General features: G+C 36.0%; 1 pseudogene; it reads left to right on the top strand.

Moving 5' to 3' along the window:
* Positions 1 to 71: 71 nt before the first annotated feature.
* LOC112536715 lies at positions 72 to 18227 on the top strand (annotated as a pseudogene).
* Positions 18228 to 19623: the final 1396 nt, after the last annotated feature.

Here is a 19623-nt window from a genome sequence, read left to right as displayed (position 1 = left end):
GTGATGCTTTTGTGTAATGTTTTTGATGAAATTTTTTAGAGTATTTACGAGAAAGGGATTTTGAGACAAAGATGGATGCCATGCGAGAAGAATATTCGGATGGATTTGACTGGTCATTGACGGTTCTGGACTGCGCAATTATTGACCCTGTTGGGCTGAGCTTATATAAATTGGGCTAGGCTGATAATAACTGCTAGTAACAAGTGATCAGAGTCTGGGCTTCTCTTAAACTGGGCTGGGCTGGCTTGCCTCTCTGCAACTCTTATAAGAAATTTTCAGAAATAGAATCGGCAACTCCTCACGGCCACCCTTCACAAAGACATCAATTCTTTTTATTTTATTTTTTCAACAGCACCACCGAAAGCATCTCTAAATGATGAAACTTATTATTATAAAAAACTATTTAATAAAATAAAATTTAAATACATTTTTTATTTTTAAAATATAAAATAAATAAATTTAATTTTTACAACTCTTTATCATTATTGTAATTAATACATTACAAGTTAATTAAATAATAATTATGAATGATAAAATTAATGTAATTATTATATATTTAATATTATATTATATAAGTATATTTAATATTATATTATATAAGTATAATTAATATACTAATTCTGATTTTTCATCTTTATTGAACTTTTATTGTATATATTAATTTTATTTTAATTAAAAATATATTTAATAAAAAAATTAATTTTTATTTATAAACTAATATTTATAATCAAAATAATATTAATAATCACCATATAAAATAAGGACAAATGACTAGTTAGGAAAAAATTATGTCACTACTAACTATCACATTCAAGTTCATCTGTAATTTAGAATTGAAACTATGGGGATTTATTAGTGCAAAGCGTACAAACTTAAGGAGTTAAAAGTGATTATCTCCATTCTTTATTAAAAGAATAAAAAATTATCCCAGTTATATAAAAAGCAAGAGTACTTATAGGTTTGAGATCGAAAAATTTGCTTGCGCGGGCTTTGCCACTCTGCAATTCCTATTAGAAAGGGAGCACAATCTGCAACTCCATTCTTCCTCAGTATCCAAGAATTACGGAGTCTCTAAGCACGCTTTACAAACATAAAACTAGTTAAGCAGTGTATATTGGTTTCCTTTCCCATGATCTAAAATAGTCCTGCTCCTACATGAGTGTGCCTGTAATATATGCCAATTGCTTATTAATAAATTTTTAAATCTCTTTTTTCGGTTTTGAGTATTTGGGAGGAGATTACTACTAATGCAATTCAAGCGTACAACACTTTTAGAAAGAAAAAGAATTGCAAGATGTTTATTTGTCTGCTTTCTTGTTGTTAGGTGCACAATGAAAGATCAAAGTTGATGATCGCATTAGGAGTTTGATTGAGAATGGAGTAAAAGCTAGGCATCGGTCTATGTTTGTTCTTATTGGCGACAAGTCTCGTGACCAGGTCTTTATTTGCTTTAGATATTCTATCCGGTTCTTTTCTTTTTTTTTTAAATAATTATGATTCTCGTTTTTAATTTCTTAAAATGTTGCAGATAGTGAACCTACACTACATGCTGAGCAAGGCTGTCATCAGAGCCAGGCCAACTGTCTTGTGGTGCTATAAGGAAAAACTGGAACTCAGCAGGTAATCCTTGGCTTAATTTTTTTGATTTTTTTGTCATCATTATATTGGCAATCAATTACAGTTCCGTTACTCGAAAAAGAAAAATGTAAAGTCAAAACGATGTAGATATTTCTGAAACGATGTGAAACGCGTATTGGTATATGAAATAAATAAATTTGGTAGTGCGATGGGGCTTGTAAAGAAAACTTAATTTCATGTGCTCAAGAAGAATTCTAACTGGCAGAGGCGCTATGCTTTTGCTTAAAATTTGACTCTATGAGTAAAAGTTGTCTCTGTAATAAAGTTAAGCCACAAAACAATGAGACCTGTTCCTCATAAGTATACTAACTCTGACATATGCATTATGTTTCTATTTGAACTGGAATAGCATGGTATCTAAAGGGCCCATACCGCCTGATAACCACAGTAAATACATTTATCACTCTTCAAGATTTTGCAATTGGAAATTTGAAAAGGGAATAAGAATAGGATAATTCTCTGTTATGTGGTGACTGTGGGATCATGTTCATTTTATAATGACAAACTCAAACCACTACTTTGGCTTGAATTACGGAACGTTTGCTACTTTGTCAAGGACATTATTTTGAGCCTGGAGTCCCGCAGTGAATTTTTATTAACCAAACTTTTGCATTCATTTCTGCAGTTGATAATAGCATTTGCATGTTCCTCTGACAAAACTAATTGTTAGATTATGTAAATATTATTTATCTTATCTTCTGTCATGTATATCTTAAGGTAGTTATCTTATTTGTAGCCTAAATTATAGCCTTATGATTAGCATTAAACACTTGTATATTATGATATAAAATCAATGAGAAAGACACGGATGATTTCTTTCATAGTATTAGAGCCTCAAACCCTAGCTGTGCCTCTGCTGTAAAATAATTTCTGCCTCTTTCCCACTTTCTTCTCTCCTTCTTTTTTATTTTCTTCCTCTCTATCAATACCAATGACAGAAACTAAATTTCATCCTCTTGCCGTTAACAACGTCAAGAACTTCATTTCTATCACTCTCGAGATGGAAAAAGGCCACTACTCTTCCTGGGCAGAGTTATTTAAAATTCATTTCCGAGCATACCAAGTCATCGACCACATCATCCCTCCTACTCAACGGACTTCTAAGGCAGCCAAGGAAAAGGCAGTCGCACGTGATGAAGAACTTTGGTCACGCCTGGATGCTATAGTCCTTCAATGGATTTACGGCACGATCTCACATGATCTATTGCGCACCATCTTAGAACCAGATTCTACTGCTCAACAAGCATGGGAGCGATTGCAGAATATTTTTCAAGACAACAAGAATTCTCGAGCTGTCTACCTGGAAAATCAATTCACTCATGTTCATCTAGATGATTTTCAAACTGTTTCTGCCTATTGTCAAGAACTCAAAATGTTTGTCAATCAACTATCAAATGTTGGTGCACTAGTATCGAATCAACGGTTAGTTCTCCAATTAATTACGGGTTTAAATGAAAATTATGATGGTGTTGCTACATTCATTCAACAAAGCAATCCTTTGCCTCCTTTCTATGAGGCTCGTTCGTGATTGATTCTCGAAGAAACCCGTAAGGCCAAATAAACTGCAGCCTCTTCCAGCGCTGCAGGTACAACCCTTTTCACTGCCAATAATTCTGCTAATGAATCCAAGGGTTCATATTCTAGCTCAGGCAATGCACCAAACCGTCATAACACTACTCGGAAACTTGGACATAATCACAATAACAATCGGGGCAAAAATAATGGCAATAGAGGGCGTGGTCGTAGTGGCAATAATCATGCTAATGGTGGCAACAACCACACACAGTAGTCGCAATAGCGAACATGGCAACAACAACCACAGCAATGGGGACAGTATCCACCATGGGGTTGGGCACCGCAGCCTTGGGCAGCCCCTCCATGTCCGTACCCTACTTCTTCTTGGACTCAGCCACCACCGGTATCCTTGCAATCGTCCACAGAAGAAGTTTATCAGCTCTGTACCAACTTCTTCAAGTTATGATCCAACTAAAATTGAACAAGCAATGCATACTATGACTCTTAATACTCCTGATACGAATTGGTACATGGACACCAGTGCAACCTCACACATGACGGCCTCTCCAGGTAACCTTTCATCTTATTTTAATATGAGCAATTCCAAAAATATTATTGTTGGTAGTGGCCAGAAAATTCCAATTCGTGGTTATGGACAAACTAACCTACCTCCTCTTCACCCCTTTTACATTGAAACAATGTCCTTCATGCACCTAAACCCATTAAAAACTTAATATCTGTGCGTCATTTCACAATCGACAATAATGTATCTATTGCTTTTGATCCTTTTGGATTTTCTGTGAAGGATTTTCAGACGGGGATGCCAATAATGAGATGTAATAGCACTGGGGGTCTCTATCCTATCACTACAACCCCAACCTATCGTGCCACCTCCCCATCCACCTTTGCCGTTTTTTCTCCGATTCTATGGCATAATCGCTTAGGACACCCAGGACCACCTGTTTTACGCTCTCTTCGGAATAATCAGTTTATTGATTGTAAGCATTTTTCTTGCACCTTAGTTTGTCAGTCTTGTATTTTTTGGAAACAAGTCAGGTTACCTTTTTATGACTCATCTTCTTGTACTACAATGTCTTTTGATATTTTGCATAGTGATTTATGGACATCTCCTATTTTAAGTTCGGCAGGTCATAAGTATTACATTCTATTTTTAGATGATTACTCCAATTTTCTATAAACTTTTCCTATTGGCAAGAAATCATAAGTTTATTCTATTTTCTTGTCCTTTAGTGCATTTATCCGCACTCAATTTGAGCATAAAATAAAATGTTTTCAATGCGATAATGGTAGGGAATACGATAATAACCAATTTAAGTCTTTTTGTTATAACAATAGGATGGTTTTCCATTTTTCTTACCCTCGTACTTCTCCTCAAAATGGAAAAGCTGAACGTAAAATTCGAGTCATCAACAATTTAATTCGAACTTTTCTTGCTCACTCCTCTCTGCCACCATCATTTTGGCATCATGCTCTCCAAATGGCAATTTATCTCCTAAACATTCTACCTAGCAAGATTCTCTCTCAGTGCTCCCTCACTCAAATTCTCTATCATCAGAATCCTTCATACACACATCTAAGAGTTTTCGGGTGCTTATGCTATCCTCTTTTTCCTTCAACTACTATACATAAGCTTCATGCTCGTTCCACTTCATGTGTCTTTTTGGGATACCCACCTAACCATAGAGGATATAAGTGTTATGATTTATCTAGCGAAAAAATTATTGTATCTCGACATGTCGTCTTTGATGAATCACAATTTCCGTTTACCAAATTACATACTCCCACCTCCAACACCTATGATTTTTTAAATGATGCTCTGCATCCTCTCTTACACCATCATCTTCAAAATCACATAGTTCCACTTCACTATGAACCGGAGCCTATTTCTTCTCCTACTTTCCACTCCTCTTCTGACCCAATATCATCTCACACTCCTATAGCGTCTGAGCCTAGCTCACCACAGCCTCCCTCCGCATAAAAAATATCCCTTGTTTACTCCCGACGTACTAGACCAACTCACAACTCTCCCCAACCCTCTCTTGACCAACACTCTCCTCTCATCAGATCAACCCATATAACCCCAAGCTCACATCAGACCCCGTCTGTCCAAAATAATTCTCGGTCCATAGCCACTCGCAGTATGCATGGGATATTTAAGCCTAAACATCAATTTAATTTATCTGTTACAGCTACACCTTCCCATTTACCAAATAACCCCAAAGTTGCTTTGTCCGACCCAAATTGGAAAGCAGCCATGACCGATGAATTTAATGCTTTTATTCAAAATAAGACCTGGGATTTGGTACCCCGTCCTGTTGATGTGAATGTAATTCTTTCTATATGGATTTTTTTTCATAAAATGAATTTTGATGGTTCTTTTGAGAGGCACAAAGCCTGTCTTGTTGGTGATGGCAGGTCTCAACAGATTGGTGTCGATTGTGATAAAACATTCAGCCCGGTGGTAAAGCTTGCTACTATTCAGACTGTTTTTAGTCTTGCTCTGTCAAAATCATGGCCCATTCATCAGCTCGATGTCAAAAATATTTTTTTGCATGGTCAGCTTCATAAGACCGTTTACATGCATCAGCCTATGGGATTCTGAGATCCAGTACATCCAGATTATGTATGTTTGCTTCAAAAATCCTTATATGGCCTTAAACAAGCTCATCGTGCCTGGTATTAATGGTTTGCTGATTTTGTCTCTTCTGCTATTGGTTTCTCACATAGCAAATGTGATCATTCTTTATTTATTTATCGGAAGGGAAATGACATGGCATACATACTACTTTATGTTGACAACATCATTCTCACTGCATCCTCTGACATTCTTCGACTATCTATCATGTCACTCCTTGCTTATGAGTTTGCTATGAAAGATTTGGGCCCTTTGAGCTATTTTTTGGGCATTGCAGTCACCAGACATGCAGGAGGAATATTTCTCTATCAAAGAAAATATGCAGCCGAGATTATTAACCGAGTAGGTATGACCTCATGTAAGCCAGCTGATGCAACCAAGGATGCATCTAAGTCAACTAGCATGGATCCACTAGCCTATGAAGGACCAATGACACGAGCAAGGAGTAAAAAGTTCAAGCAAGCCTTAAATTCTTACTTGGAGCATGTTTTGAAGATGGCTAATGATGGTGCTTTTAATGAAGATAACAACGCCTTAAAGATAGTGACATTAATTGCTATTAATGAAGCTTAAACTTGCATTGGGCCGCACATTAGGGTTTCTAGAAGCATTGGGCCGCACCCTAAGCATTGGGCCGCACATTAGGGTTTCTAGAAGCATTGGGCGCACCCTAAGCATTGGGCAACACATTAGGGTTTCTAGAAGCATTGGAGGTCTCACCTAACCCTAGGGCGGCCACCACTTATGCTTAGAGAAGGAGGCGGCCGCATTAGAAGTCTTTTAGGGTTTGATTCTTTATTGCTTATCTCTTAGTCCTTTTTTTAGGGTTAAAATCATTTCAAGACTCTATAAATAGAGCTATGTATTTCGGCTAAAACACACAAGATCAATATACATTTCTGAATGAAGTTTTATTTGAGTTGTTAACTCTTATTCCTTAAGGTGTTCCTTATTGAATTTCTTGAGATTAAATTACTTGTTTGATTTAGTTTCACATCTACATGTTTGATCAATCAATTAACTTTTTATTAGTTTCTTGAGTTGTTTGAACATTCTTCATCTATTTATAACTAAAGGGCTTAGTAGTTCTATTGCTAAGTTTGTTAGTTCCATAATCAATTACAAACTTTCAAGTTAGATCTTGGGGCGACAAATTCGAACTTATTGGTAAGGGTGCTTCCTCTTAAATAGGGAGAGCGTTTATCAGTTTGATTTTCTCACCATTACTTATCTTGGTGTTTGAACGTATCCGGTTCGAGTTCGTATCATTTGGTATCGGAGCCAAACTTGTTAGTTGGTTCATTTTTTTTCAATTAAAGAGTCTTTCTTCTATTTCATCTCAATTTCACCGCATCATTATAAATAAAAAGAAAGTATACTATTTTCATTCTACCTGCATACCAAGGCAGATTTCCAAAAAAAAAAAAAGGGAAGGAACGGAAAACTAACCCTAACCATTTGTGTTGGGTAGTTCTCGAAGAATTGACTCTTGATTAATTCATTCCGCAATTCCTTTTAATTAATTGGAGCTGTTCTTCATTCTTATAATTCTGATTTGGGTAATTTTGTTTGTTTTCTCTTAAAAAGCTTTTCTTTTGGGTTAATTGAGTCTTGTTCGATTAGTTGTAAGCTTGTTTTGTTCACACGCTTATAATTCGTTTTATTGATTCACGAGTGTTCTATTGAACTTCAGAATTAATAAACGTTAAGAGGTTGTGAAAAACTTGTTCTTGTGATTACTAGAACAATTTGATTTAATTTCTATAAGGAATTCAATTCTTTGTGAGTGAAACACGTGAGGGAGTGATCTTTTCTTGTTTTGCCTTTAACTATAAGAAGCCTCCAGAGTATAACACTTGATCACGTCCTTTTTTTTTTTCTTTCCTAGTCTTTTGGTTTAACCATGTCATCTGAACCATCATTGACTTTGGAAAATTTAGCTTATACATTGAGAGATGTAGTAGAACATATGACAAAACAATTTCAAAAACAAGATGATAAATTAACTAGGTTATTGAATGATATGCCTAAAACGTCTAAAGGGGATGGTTCTGATAATGACCAAGAAAGTGAGTCTAAAGGGTCTAGACATAATCTCCAACCCAAAATTGACACTAATTTAGGTAGCATTAAGATGAAAATACCATCTTTTCATGGTAAGAGTGACCCTGAAGTTTATTTGGAGTGGGAAAAGAAGGTTGAAAGGGTTTTTGAATGTCATAACTACAGTGAGTCTAAAAAGGTTAAACTTGTTGTTGAATTTTGTGATTATGCTGCCATTTGGTGGGATCAATTGGTGAGTGGTCGTAGGCGTCATGGGCAACACGAAGTTGGTTCATGGGATGAGGTTAAACGCATTATGCGTAAAAGGTTTGTGCCATCGCACTACCAAAGGGATTTGTACAACAAGTTACAAAATCTAGTACAAGGTAGTAAGAGTGTTGAGGAGTATTAGCAATCTATGGAGATAGCTATGATTAGAGCCAATATATATGAGGATAGGGAAGCCACAATGGAAAGATTTTTGCATGGTTTGAATCGTGATATTGCTAACATAATTGAATTGCAGCATTATGTAGAGATGGAGGATATGTTGCACATGGCCATAAAGGTGGAAAAGCAATTAAAAACCAAGAGCAGAAGTGCTGCCCCTAGCTCAAAATGGAGTAACGCATGGAAAGGGAGCAACCAGCCCCCTAACAAGGGTCATGAGGCATCAAAGGACATCAAGCCAGCCCCTAAATTTGATGTTAACACTAAACCAACGACGCAAAGTGACCTCAAATCAAAGAAAGTGCAATGCTTCAAGTGTTTGGGGTATGGACATATATCTTCCCAATGTCCAAACAAGCGAACCATGGCAATTCGAGGTGGTGAAGTGGTCTTTGAGAGTGATGAAGAATCCGAACCAAGTGAGGAGGATTACCTATACATGCCCGAGTTGGAAGAATGTGATGATGTGCAATTGGGTGAGGTTAGTAATGTACTTATAACTTTTAGAGCTCTTAATTTACAACCTATTAATGATGGCGCTCGAAAGGGAAAACATATTTCATACTACATGTAAAGTACAAAACCATGATGCTAATTGTAGTTTAATCATTGATGGGGGTAGTTGTACTAATGTAGCCAGTGCTATGATGGTTGATAAACTTAGACTTCCAACTATTAAGCATCCTAAGCCATACACCTTGCAATGGCTTAATGATCAAAGTGGGATTAGAGTTACTAAGCAAGTACGGATTGCATTTAGTGTAAAGAAGTATAATGATGAGGTATTATGTGATGTTGTTCCCATGCAAGCATGTCATATGTTGCTAGGTAGACCATGGTTATATGATAGATCTGTAATTCATAATGGTCGAACCAATGCATATTCTCTTGTAATGGATGGAAAACCGTATGTTTTGGCACCATTAAGTCTTAAAGAAGTTTGTGAATTATAAAAAGTTGTAAAGGACCGAATGGAAGCATATGAGAAAGAAAAAAGAAAGTGTGAGAGTGTATATGAAAAAGAAAAGGTGCACAAGCAAAAGGGGAGTTGTGTGGAAAATAATGAGGGGGGAGAGCAACGAGTGGTAAAAGGAGAGTTTAGCGAGGGTTTGTGCAAGAATGTGAGCAAAAGAACGAGTAAGGCGCAAGAAAAAGGGGAGGCAAGCGAGAAAAAAGTGAGTTTCTTAGTTAGAGAGCGAGACATGAGAAAGGCTTTGAGTGAAAATAGGCAAGTACTTGTACTTATGTACAAGGAGACTTTATTTAACACTAATAATCTTAACTCTTCTCTTCCTAGTGTGTTTGTAAGTGTTTTGCAGGAATATGACGATGTGTTTCCCAAGGAGTTACCTAGTGGGTTGCCACCACTAAGGGGGATAGAGCACCAAATTGACTTTGTGCCGGGGTCATCCATTCCAAATAGACCAGCCTATAGAGTCAATCCAGAGGAGACCAAAGACCTGCAACGCCAAGTTGAAGAACTACTAAGTAAAGGTTATGTTAGGGAAAGTCTTAGCCCATGTGTTGTTCCTGTTTTGTTAGTCCCTAAGAAATATGGGTCTTGGCGTATGTGTGTTGATTGTTGTGCAATTAACAAGATTACCATTAAATATCGTCATCCTATTCCTCGGTTAGATGATATATTAGATGAATTGCATGGAAGTGTTATCTTTACTAAAATTGATTTGAGAAGTGGCTATCACCAAATTAGAATGAATATAGGTGATGAGTGGAAAACAGCATTCAAAACTAAATTTGGTTTGTATGAGTGGTTGGTCATGCCTTTTGGCTTAACTAACGCACCAAGTACTTTTATGAGACTAATGAACCATGTTTTGCGTGCGTATATTGGTAAATTTGTGGTAGTATACTTTGATGATATTTTGATTTATAGTAAGAGCTTTAGTGAGCATGTTGAACATGTTCGGATGGTATTGATGGTTTTGCGTGAGAATTCTTTATATGCTAACCTTGCTAAGTGTGATTTTTGCACAAACAAACTTGTGTTTCTTGGTTTTGTTGTTAGTGAAAATAGAATTCAGGTCGATGAAGATAAGGTAAAAGCAATTAAGGAGTGGCCAACACCAAAGAATGTTAGTGATGTGAGGAGCTTTCATGGGCTTGCAAGCTTCTATGGGAGGTTTGTCAAGGACTTGATGCCCTGCCGCACCACTTAACGAGCTTGTAAAGAAGAACGTGAAGTTTCATTGGGGAGAACAACAAGAAAACGCATTTAATATGCTAAAGGACAAACTTACTTCATCTCCCATTCTTTCACTTCCGAATTTTTTTAAAACTTTTGAAATTGATTGTGATGCTTCTGGTGTAGGTATTGGAGCTGTTTTAATGCAAGATGGGAAGCCAATAGCCTATTTTAGTGAAAAGTTGAATGGAGCTAGCTTGAAATATCCAACTTATGACAAGGAATTGTATGCTCTTGTGCGTGCACTCAATGTTTGGCAACATTATTTGCTACCTAAGGAGTTTGTGATTCACACGGATCATGAAGCATTAAAGCACTTGAAGGGACAGAACAAGTTGAATAAGCGCCATGCTAAATGGAGTGAATTCATTGAAGCATTTCCCTATGTCATTAAGTACAAGCAAGGTAAAGAAAATGTAGTTGCCGATGCATTATCTAGAAGGTATGCTTTACTTGCTTCTCTAAAAACAAAATTGCTTGGTTTTGAGTATATCAAAGACTTGTATGTTGATGACCACGATTTTGGTTCTATTTTTCATGCTTGTGAACATGGTGCTATTGATAAATTTTATAGACATGATGGATTTTTGTTCAAAGAAAAACGTCTATGCATTCCTATGTGTTCTATGCGTGAATTGCTTGTGAGAGAATCATATGAAGGTGGTTTGATGGGACACTTTGGTGTTCAAAAGACTTTAGATGTTTTGCATGATCATTTCTTTTGGCCTAAAATGAAATCTGATGTGAATAGATTATGTGCTAACTGTATTGTATGCAAGCAAGCTAAGTCTAAATCACAACCTAATGGGTTATACATGCCTTTGCCCATACCTAATTCTCCTTGGATTGACATATCTATGGATTTTGTGCTTGGATTACCTAGGTCTAAGCATGGGCATGATAGTATTTTTGTTGTGGTGGATAGGTTTTCAAAGATGTCACACTTTAATGCATATAGGAAAACCGATGATGCACAACATGTTGCTGAATTGTTCTTTAGGGAAATTGTACGTTTACATGGTATGCCTAGAACTATTGTCAGTGATAGGGACACCAAGTTTTTGAGCTATTTTTGGAAGACCTTATGGGGTAAATTGGGAACTAAATTACTTTTTTCTACTACATGTCATCCCCAAACCGATGGTCAAACTGAGGTAGTAAATAGAACTTTGTCACAATTACTTAGGACCATAGTTAAACGAAACTTGAGAACATGGGAAGATTGTTTGCCGTATGTTGAATTTGCATATAATCGTAGTATGCATTCTTCTACTCAATTTTTCCCATTTGAGATTGTTTATGGCTTTATCCCTTTGAGTCCTTTAGATTTGATTGCTTTACCTTTGAGTGAACAAGTGAATTTAGATGGTGCACAGAAGGCTGAATTTGTGTTGAAGTTGCATGAGCAAGCGCGTGCAAATTTGGAAAGACGCAATGAACAAATCACCAAACAACGCAATAAGGGCCGCAAAAGGATGGTATTTGAAGTCGGTGATTGGGTTTGGGTGCACTTCAGGAAGGAAAGGTTTCCTAATCAAAGAAAATCCAAGTTGATGCCACGTGGTGATGGTCCATTTGAAGTAATAGAGCGCATCAACGATAATGCATACAAAGTTGACTTACCTGGTGAGTATAATGTTAGTGCTACTTTTAATATTGCTAATTTGTCTCCTTTTGATTTTGATGAAGTCGTTGATTCGAGGTCGAATCCTTTCAAAGAGGGGGGGAATGATGCAATCAAGGATACATCTAAGTCAACTAGCATGGATCCACTAGCCTATGAAGGACCAATGACACGAGCAAGGAGTAAAAAGTTCAAGCAAGCCTTAAATTCTTACTTGGAGCATGTGTTTGAAGATGGCTAATGATGGTGCTTTTAATGAAGATAACAAAGCCTTAAAGATAGTGACATTAATTGCTATTAATGAAGCTTAAACTTGCATTGGGCGCATTAGGGTTTCTAAGCATTGGGCCGCACCTAAGCGCACATTAGGGTTTCTAGAAGCATTGGAGGTCTCACTTTAACCCTAGGGCGTACCACCACTTATGCTTAGAGAAGGAGGCGACATTAGAAGTCTTTTAGGGTTTGATTCTTTATTGCTTATCTCTTAGTCCTTTTTTTAGGGTTAAAATCATTTCAAGACTCTATAAATAGAGCTATGTATTTCGGCTAAAATACACAAGATCAATATACATTTCTGAATGAAGTTTTATTTGAGTTGTTAACTCTTATTCCTTAAGGTGTTCCTTATTGAATTTCTTGAGATTAAATTAACTTGTTTGATTTAGTTTCACATCTACATGTTTGATCAATCAATTAACTTTTTATTAGTTTCTTGAGTTGTTTGAACATTCTTCATCTATTTATAACTAAAGGGCTTAGTAGTTCTATTGCTAAGTTTGTTAGTTTCATAATCAATTGCAAACTTTCAAGTTAGATCTTGGGGCGACAAATTCGAACTTATTGGTAAGGGTGCTTCCTCTTAAATAGGGAGAGCGTTTATCAGTTTGATTTTCTCACCATTACTTATCTTGGTGTTTGAACGTATCCGGTTAGAGTTCGTATCACCAGCTCCCACACCAGTTGATACCAAGGCTAAATTGAGTACATCAGCAGGTTCCCCTTATAAAGATCCTACCCATTATCGCAGTCTAGCTGAAGTATTGCAGTATCTTACTTTTACAAGACCGGATATATTCTATGCTGTGCAACAAGTTTGTTTACATATGCATGACCCAAAAGATAAACATATGGTTGCTCTCAAACGAATTCTGTGATATATTCAGGGCACTCTTGATTATGGTCTACATCTCTGTAACTCCTCAGTTTTTGATCTCATCTCTTATACTGATGCTGATTGGGGTGGATGCCCAGATACCCGAAGATCCACCTCTGGTTATTGTGTATTTTTTGGAGACAACTTGGTATCCTGGTCTTCTAAGAGACAACCCACTCTCTCGGTCTAGTCTTTGGGCCGTCGGTGAGGGTAGCTAATGTTGTCTCTGAATCTTGTTGGATTCGGAACCTTCTCTTGGAATTACATTGTCCGGTTCAAAAGGCTACATTGGTTTACTGTGATAATGTTAGTGCCATTTACCTTTCTGGTAACCCCATACAACATCAGCGCACTAAACATATTGAGATGGATATACGTTTTGTTCGCGAAAAAGTAGCACGTGGACAAGTTAGAGTTCTTCATGTCCCCTCTCGTTATTAAATTGCAGATATTTTCACTAAAGGGCTTCTGCGCATACTCTTTAATGATTTTCGGGACAGTCTCAGCGTCCGTCTACCTCCCGTTTCGACTGCGGGGGTGTGTTAGATTATGTAAATATTATTTATCTTATCTTCTATATTTAGCATATATCTTCTGTCATGTATATCCTAAGGTAGTTATCTTATCTGTAGCCTAAATTATAGCCTTATGATTAGCATTAAACACTTGTATATTATGATACAAAATGAATGAGAAAGACACGGATGATTTCTTTCACTAATTACAATGTCAGTAGGCAATTTCATTGTTTGCTTGAAAATTCAGTTGTGTAATTGAAATCATTCTGGTGATGACCTTGATTGATAATGTACACCAAATTATCCTTTTTTTCCTAGTTAATCTCCAAAATTTTTTGAGGCTACTTATATGGTTATGAAGTAGTTGGGTTTTCATGTAAGTTTTAATTATGATGCTTGTGTAATTCAGCCACAACAAAAAACGCGCAAAGCAGGTCAAGAAGCTAATGCAAAGGGGACTGCTTGATCCTGAAAAGGCTGACCCTTTTTCTTTGTTTGTTGAAAGGGGAGTAGTTTCTTATTGCTTATATAGGGAACAGAGAGAGTACTTGGGAATACATGGCATGTGTACTCTACAGGTTCAGTTTCATTCTCTTTCCTTGTAATTGAATTCCCTACTCTACCTTTTGTTAAGCTGTTCTTATTCTTTTCTATGTTTGTCATTGTCTAGGACTTTTTTGAAGCATCAACACCAAATATTCTTGCCAGAACCATGGAGACTGGCAAGGTGGTGGTTTGGTGGTTTTGCTTCTTCGCACACTCTCTTCACTTACTAGTCTGTGCACAATGGTTATGGTTTGTCTATCTATCACTGTTTTATATCTCAATGCCAGACAACAACTTGATATGCACTTCTGTGTGTCTTAGTGTCTCTGATTTTTAGCCTCAAACTTGCATTTGCTAATGGTTGGCTGTGTTGATATATTTATTTATGGCATAAAAGTGGGGTTGATACAGTTTGACATACTAATGTTTGCATCAAATTTCAGTTTGGTAAACTCATGCTTTGAGGTTAAATATTTCTGTTTTAATTCAAGTGAACATGCTAGATGGCATTAACTTTCCGTCAAGGGTATTTTGAAAATAAGGCTCCCCCCATTATTGCTTTTCTTTTCTTTTTTTTTCCTTTTTTATTTTTGGCCAGGAATATTAGGATGATCAATAGTTTTCAAATCAGGGAAATATGCTATTGATCCAATGGTTTCTTTACAAGAGTGATGGGGAATCTATAAAGAAAGGTCTTTGAGTGACCTAGATAGTGAATTGGCATAGATTCAGTTTTAGGTATATCTTGGCCTGTGGAAATATTAGGGGCTTAAAGGGGATATATGTGTATATATATATATATATGTATGTATGTATGTATATCTTACAAGCGAGGAGATCATTCTTTGATCCCTTTGACCATTTTCTCTGGTTTGTGGTGAGAGACAAAGAGGTACACAGGGGCCATTTACGTACTTAGCATTTTCATCTAGAGTGTTTCTGTAAACAACCTTTGTTTTAAACATGTTTTGTCACCTATGTCCCTGCTCTTTATTCACTTGCATGCACTTCCTTTGTTTGATGATATGCTCAGGATATTCATGCAAGGTCTAGAACAGTCACATTCTGAAGTAGTTTCTCGGTTCAATGAACGATTTCTGTTATCTCTTGCATCGTGTAAAGCATGCATGGTCATGGATGATGAGCTTAACATCTTGCCAATCTCATCCCATGTAAAGTCCATTGTTGCACCTTCTGTTTCTGAGGTAATCTCTTATCTTCATTTCTTTATGAAAGAAATAAACTTGATCAATTTTCTTCTTCAAAAATATTTGAGAAACTTTGCTGTCAGAAAAAAGGTTCTTGTATGTGGTTGTGAGAGCTCAATAGCCATGGGAAATTCTCCTGATTGCCCGCTATAGATAATTGTGAATGTCTTTGGATTAAGGGAAACTTTTACATTTAAATTCAATTATCAATTTTATTTGCTTTAATCAATGTCTTCAATTTCATACCACACCATATAATGCCTTTGAAAGGGTCATGATTCTATGAGAACACAAGAAGAACTAAGGAGTTTGAAGGAACAACTTCATGATGTTTTACCTCCTGGTCCTTTATTAGCGATATGCACAACATTGGATCAGGTTTGTATGTTCTCTCATGCTGGTCATGTCTCTTTATACTTAAATATAAATTTATGCTGGTCATGTTCTAGTGAATTTTTAGTAGTATGCTAGTTTTGTGTTTGGTGTCATTTAGGGAAAAGCTGTTTCGACTTTCCTTGATGCCATTTTAGATAAGGCATTTCAAAGTACTATTGCACTGATCTCTTCTCGCGGGCGAGGTAAATCTGCAGCTTTGGGCTTGGCAATTGCAGGAGCTATAGCTTCAGGGTGGGTCAGACACTTCATAAGAGTTTGCTATAATTAAATATTATCTATACAATTAATTTTAAACAACTATAACATTATGCAGGTATTCTCGTATTTTTGTTACCGCTCCTTCCCCAGAAAACTTGAAATCACTGTTTGACTTCATTTGTAGGGGACTGCATGCATTGAATTATGAGGTGTGTAACCCTTCTTACTGTTATCAAGTCGTAGTGCTTTTACCATGTAGATCAATTCCTTTTTATCTTTCTGTGTGTAAAGATGAGCATATGCACGCACACGCACAACACAGTATGTATTTGCTTTTATAATTTTACGTCAGATTAACTGGCTGAACATATCTGTATTGTATCTTATTTTGGTATTCATGTCAAATTTTGTTGTTTAGCTTTTTTTTGTCTTATGACCCTCTTGGTAAGTCTGGACATGTATTTTACTGACCAAAGGCCACCATGCGTTGCATGTAATGATATAACTAAATAATAATTTGCAACGACTTTTAGATATATGAGCTTCACTTTTGAGTCACCAAAAATTTAAGCTAGCAATAGTCACAATCTGAAAATATGAAGTTTGTGTTACTTGTTATGAGACTTTCTGAAAAATGAGACACTGAGTAATTGCGAAATTGCGTTGATCATAATTATGTGATACTAGTTCTTCCAAGAGCAATGATGATTTTCTATTTGCCATCTTAATTTCTCCTAGGTCCTTTTGTGTTACATTTAGTTATTCAACTCTTTTCCTAGTCAATGTCAATAAGCTTTTCAGTTTTATTCTTGAACAATTTACTTGCCAATTGACTTTGAAAATTAGCATAAGTAGAGTGTTAATTTCTATTATATCTGCTTTGTTGCCTTCTGCTTATTTAATCATTCATATTGTGACAATGAATCATATAGTTGCAAGAAAAGGAACATGTCACAGCACTATTATATAGCAATTTGGAAGTACTATTGCTGAAAACAGTGACTTTTATTCAGCTTTATTGTTATTAATAGATACGAGCATAGATGTCAGATATAGAAAATAGGAGAACATTTTCAAGGCAATGAATAAAAAGCACTTGAAGAACAACGCTTGACAATTAAATGGCCTAAAAGAAACATGTCATAGCGCTATTCTAAATCAATTTGAGGATACTATTGCTAATAACAGTGACTTTTGTTCACCTTTTGTACTAAAGATTTCTCCATGAATATACCATCAACTTTCATATCACTAAGTATCTCTTCTGTTATGCATGGGCTTGCAGCATCATGACATAGCTTATGTTCAGATGTGTATGTAGAAGTTTTTCCCCTCCAAGAGCTTATATTATGAATCATTTGTTTCTTCTGTTTATAGAAAGTTAATTGCATGTATGCCTTATATTTCTTGCATTGTGCTGATGTCTCTGTCTCACTCCTACTGTGTGCATTTGTGCACATGTCAAATCATGTCAATCCAGGATCAAATGAAGATCGAGAGGCAGCAAATCCTGCATATATTTCACAAGGTTATGGTTAAATTTTACAAAAACTTTTACGATTGTTCGAACCAAAGAATTGGGTGCAAGCTTGCCTCAAGATAGGAAGGTAAGCTGGGAGCATCTTCCTACTGTTGCCCTATCATTTCTAAGAACTAGTGATCTTGATCTATTATATGGAATTAGGTTGTGTTGGAGCCTCATAATGTGTCAGTTGATGAAGATCTAAATGATGGCGCACAGCACGGCAAGTGCTGGTAAGTATTTCAGCTCGTCTCAGAGAAACTTGCCTATCATGATTAATGGACGCAGCTTTGACGATGAATGCAGGAGAAGATGAGAATGGAAAATATGAATATGCTGAATCCAGAATCGCTCCAACAATACTCCATCAGGGATAGAGATGCTGAATTTCAGCAAGCTCTTCCAAAATGTAGTGCAAAATCCCCTAGCATTGTCAGTGTCAAGCCCAACAGAAAATGTAACGGAGAAGCGCAAAAGGCCGGAACAAACTTTTAAGAGCCGAAAGAAAAAAGAGCGAGCAGACTACATAAGCTGATACTTGGCGCATCTTTGTCCAGAAGTTGGGGAAGACCATTTGACCTGAAGTCACCTGCATTTCTGGAAAATTATATCCGTAAGAGACATGAGATTTCCAAGTCCAATTCTAAAATGTGAACCAATTATACAGATTTTAAAATATCCCCTGTTAGATATATGACATAAATACTTATAAAGCAGTCTTCATCCCAACTTATTGAAATAAGGCTATTAAAAATAGGAATGGCAATACGACTGGTTGGTTTTGAGATCTCTCATATCCAATCAATCCACAAAAGATTAAGAAGGATGGGTAAATAATTATTACTGCCAGTACAGGAATTCTTGTATTATTCTTTTACAGTATTATTGATACTAAAAATTCATGATTTATATATTTTGACAAAATATTTTATATATTATTAATTAATATTTGAAAAATATAAACTTATTAATACATTTTAAGAGAAAAGTAATGTATTTCAATACATACACAATATAGTGAGAATAAAAAACACATTTAATTTTGTGCAAATAGCGACGGGAGGGGCCGACTCAATCTTGCACGCGGACCACAGACGGACAGACAGACAACAGGAATATTTTTTTCAGGCTCGGGACAATAACGAACACTGAGTCGAGGCATTGAGTTTTGACATCCTTATAAATTAAAAAAATGCCAACTTCTTAAAAATATTTTAAAATCAATAAAAGTAACGTTTTTTACTGTTTAATTTTTTTTTTTTTAAGAATACTCTGTAGTTATTTTTTAATTTTATTTATAAAAATTGAAATTATATATTAGAAAAATATTAAAAAAATATATTTTTGATATTTTAATATAGTAGAAACAAAAAAGATAACCCAGTAAATTTAATAAGAAACAAAAACATATAGATATTTTTGTTATTTTTCTTAGAAAAATTAAAATAAAGACAAATTTAGAAATTGGGTTAACTCCAGCACAAATCTTAAATCAGAGATTAAAAGCGCATTTCCTAGTTCTATCATAATTGGACTTGTGTCAAGGAGTGGAATGATCTGCTGGGCTGGGCGCATACCCATTTTCAGGCTTTGCACTTGGGCTGTAATGTGATTTTATGCCTTTTCTTTACCACAATTTTGTACAATATTCACGTACCCAACCAAAAAACTAGCCACGGGAAGGAAAACTTGTGCTGCTAAACAAATTGAAATCAACATGTTTATCAGAATTTTCACCCAGTCGAAGCGTAACCCTAATTTTGCATTATTTATTTCTTTTTCCTTTTGGTGCTTCGACTAGGCCTTTTAGCCTTGGAGAGCCGAAACCCGTCGACCTTTCATGGTTGCTTCAACATATTTTTCATTAAAACAAAATTATTTTATTTTTCGCTCAAAACACTTTTTGAAAAATAGAACAAAAAAAGCAGAGAAATAAAGCAAAGATCTAATGTT

The sequence above is a fragment of the Ricinus communis genome, chromosome 1, assembly GCF_019578655.1.
Source record: "Ricinus communis isolate WT05 ecotype wild-type chromosome 1, ASM1957865v1, whole genome shotgun sequence".
NCBI classification, from domain to species: Eukaryota; Viridiplantae; Streptophyta; class Magnoliopsida; order Malpighiales; family Euphorbiaceae; genus Ricinus; species Ricinus communis.
The sequence above is the reverse complement of the archived record's forward strand: the minus strand, read 5'-3'. Positions and strand labels throughout refer to the sequence as shown.